The sequence below is a fragment of the Nyctereutes procyonoides genome, unplaced genomic scaffold (genome assembly GCF_905146905.1).
Source record: "Nyctereutes procyonoides isolate TBG_1078 unplaced genomic scaffold, NYPRO_anot_genome, whole genome shotgun sequence".
Taxonomy (NCBI): Eukaryota; Metazoa; Chordata; class Mammalia; order Carnivora; family Canidae; genus Nyctereutes; species Nyctereutes procyonoides.
The window spans coordinates 64819057-64822974 of NW_026575142.1; the positions used below are offsets into that span (position 1 = coordinate 64819057).

Consider the following 3918-nt stretch of genomic DNA (forward strand, 5'->3'; position numbering starts at 1 on the left):
AGGAACCTTAGTGTTTCAGGATCCAACAGTATCTCTGTCATTTCTGGGCCTTATAGTTCAAATTCTTCCAACAAGATTTTTGTTGGAGCCTCTTGAACCCAGTTTTTTCAAACCTAATTCAAATGGTTGTGCTAAGTGGGTTGGTTGTACTGGTTACCAGTATAGTCAAAGTTTTTAGCCAAGTTCTGGGACAGGCTAGTAAATTCTTTTAGAAGGGAGGATGGATAAGCAGCAGTATTTCTAGAACATGATTTCTTGCTAGCAGTGAAACAGAGACTGGATAATCATCCCCCTGCACATTGTTAGGAATATATACGTTGGGAAGATTACCTGTAAAAATCTTTCTAACTTCTAGGTTTTCTGCTTCTGAATTTCAGCATAAGAAGCAGATTTGGGAGGGAAATTGTGTGAATTCTTGGATCACAGCGAGTAGATGACTGACCACGCTCCCCTTTATCCAGCCTCGTGTTCTCATCTTACTATGCAAGCCCACCATTTAGCCCTTCAGCCATTCGTGACGACACTATCTCTTTCAACACCCAAATCCAATCCATCAACAGGTCCTGGCAATTCTATCTTCCAAATAACCCATTGTTTCAGAGACTATTCATGCCACCCTAGTCCAAGTCACCATTGTCTCTCACCTGAAATATTTCAAATGTCTCCTAAGTTGTCTCCCAAGGTCATATTAACCCCATTTTCTCCCTTGCAACTAGAGCCACTTTTCCAACCAATTCTGATCATGTCGTTCCTTGCTTAAAGCAAGACTTATCAGGCTCTAAGTTCAAAATCAAATAGTCTTCAAGCGTTTATGTATAGTCTGGGTCTTGTTAATCTCTCTGACTTCATCATCTACTACTTCGCTACTTGCTCCCAGCGCGCCAGTCATAGAGTTTACTTTAAAAAAAAAAAAAATGGAAATATACCAAGTTCTCTATCGCCTCAAGACTTTTGAACTTGCTACTTCCTATACCAGGAATACTTTGTTCTACCACCCTTAGGCTAGATAACTTCAATCCAGCCTTCACATTTTAAATTAAATATTATGTCTTTAGGGTGGTCACTCTGTTGAATGTTTGCCCCCATGACACACTGTTACTGCTCTTTTCGTAACATTCAACTTGGTTGAATTCACTAGTTCCATGTCTGGCTCAGAAAATAAGATCAGTGAGGACCTCAGAGCATAAGACCAATGAGGACACCTGCTAATACTGTCAAGGCATGACATTGACTATAACTCAATAAACACGCGTGGAGGGTATGAATTAACGGCAAGCCTAGATCTAATACCAGGCATTCTGAAAATGTGAAGTTCTAATTGCCTTACATTTTCAGAGATGAAAACTTCACACTTCTTAAAATCTATGACCATGATTAGGGAAAGCAAAATACTTTGTGCAAAGTCCTAAAATCAAAAGCATATTTTTAAAAGTGTTAGCTTATTTCTTCTCCAACAAGAAAAGCAATAAAAATTTTATGTGGGTTATGTTCATGAAGTTTACATTCTAGTAATATAAATACACAAAAACAGAAAAAGAATGAAAACACTGAAGTGTTTACCCAGACTTGGCCAAATTTTGTAAAATTTCAAAAGTTCTGAAGTTGGAGCAGTGTGAAGAAGAAGAGACAAGAATGACCGACCGAAACTCACACCACGTCATCACAGAGTCCAACGCCTTAGTCCTGCCAGCTGCAGCCACTATGCCCAAGAGAAAGGCTGACGTGAAGGATTCCACAGGAGAAGCCAAGGTGAAGGATGAGCCATAGAGAAAATCTGCAGGGTTATCTGTGACACCTGCCCCTCCAAAGCCAGAGCCCAATCCTAAAAAGGCCCCTGCAAAGAAGGGAGAGAAGGTGCCCAAAGGGATAAAGGGGAAAGCTGATGCTGGCCAGGAGGGGAATAACTCTGCAGAAAATAGAGATGCCAAACAGACCAGACACAGAAAGCTGAAGGGGCTGGAGATGCCAAGAGAAGTGTGTGCATTTTTGATAACTGTGTACTTCTGGTGACTGTGCAGCTTGAACTACTGTTTTTATCCAGTTTTATAAAAATGCAGAATTATGTTTTACTTTTTTAAAGGACGATTGGGAGTTCAGAGTGGGTTGAGCATAGTTTCAAAGACTGTTATCAGAGAAGGTCTCATTGAAAAAATAATATGTAAGCAACCTACTTCGATTTGTTAAAGATTTTATTTTGCTTTCAGTTTTTTTAATTGGTTCCAGTAGATGAATGTACATTGGCTATGTTGTTAGCACACAGAACACTTCAATTTTGTTTTGGGGGAAAGGCATTTACCACTAATAGAATCCCCCCGAAGTTGGACTGATAGTGGGGAAAAAACACCTTTTCCTTCTAATTTTAAGAAAATTTATATTATTTCTCAGAAGGAGGGACTCTTGGATGTTGACACACATTAGCCACAAATGCTTTGTAGTGTAGAAAAACTAAAATTCATTTTTTATGTCCTCTTCTCCCTCTCTGCCCTCAGCATAGACTACACTCCCTTAAATCCAGAAACCTTTTGGGATCTGACCCCCACAAAGTGCCTTCCAGCATTTCAGGCAATCTGGACTTTGCAGTATGTCACCATGGAGATGGCATCCCTCAAAAAAGTTTCTTTTTTAGCTTGTGGATCTTTAGATTGGTAATTCTTCCAGTTTCATTTCATTTCCTGAAAGTCAGGGTCGGCTTGTGAAAAGTTGTTGAGCCACATGCTAAATGTGAACTGTCAACCACCCCTCTAAACTTGCCCTGTTCAGAGCATTGCGTGGAGACTTCATTGGGGTTTAGAGTGGCTTTCTGATTTTGGTAGTCCAGTGAAGAAGGGAGTTTGAAAATTGTTACATATTACTGATGATTGTCTGCCCATGTTCTGTCTGAAATACCACAATCATTTATGAAAAATATCTTTAATAAAGCTGGATACAGTTTGGCTTGGGGAAAAATTTTTTTTTCTGAAGTTGACCTATAAGATAATAGTGTTTTCGCTCCTAGCCACTAATCTCCTATAGAAAATCCTAGATGTTCCATAAAACACAAGAATAAGACTTTGGATCAAAGCTGAAGCACAAGTTGATATTACTTCTTTGTAGATTTGCCACTACAGAGATTTATGTCTAAATAGGTAAATATTATTTGAACTTGGATAACTTAAACATTTCAAAGCAACAGGAAATCTAAGATTCTCATGTATCACACACTGAATAATTCTACCAAAGAAATTTACAAGGAATAAGTCAATTTTGGTGACCTTGCCTCACTTCATTTCCTCTAACGACCAGGGTATAAACCTAGGAACAACAAGGCTCGGTGGCAGGGAGATCATGGAGAGAACAAGGTGCCTGACAATCCCCACATCAGATTGGTCAGGGGAATACGTGAGAATCTAGATGCCAAAAGTTGAAAAGAAACCATGGAAAATGGGGGTGATATGATATCCCTTTTAATCTGTTTTGTTTTATTCCAAGGAATTCTATGTTGGTGCAAGCCGAACAATAGACTCTGCAAGAGCAAAGGTCACAGCACAATAAGTGTTCCAAAATGGATGTTAATGCAAAAGGAAATCAGGCCACTTAGAAACAGAATGTTGCCTTTTGTCTTAAAATTCAAGCCAAATTTAACTCAAGAAAAGACAGTTCTGAGCAGAATAGAGTCCTATGGCTTCTCACATTGGTTCAATCAGAATCTGCAATTATGTCTAAAAAAGGTCATCAATGCAATAGCTGATAACACTAAGAAGTTGTCAGTAATCCTTTCATTCATTTATTTGAAAAATATGTTTGGGGTGCCCACTGTACACCAGGCACCGTTTTGGGGACCGAGGAGAGGAAGAGTCTGAAAGAAACCCCACCTTTAATCTAGTGTGGAAGATGAACATATAGCACACAAATAAAGGCATGTCATGTCTAATAAATGTC

At 39.1% G+C, this 3918-nt stretch overlaps 1 pseudogene; it reads left to right on the forward strand.

The window, feature by feature from the left end:
• The first annotated feature begins 1701 nt into the window (after positions 1-1701).
• LOC129498475 (non-histone chromosomal protein HMG-17-like) lies at positions 1702-2078 on the forward strand (annotated as a pseudogene).
• Positions 2079-3918: the final 1840 nt, after the last annotated feature.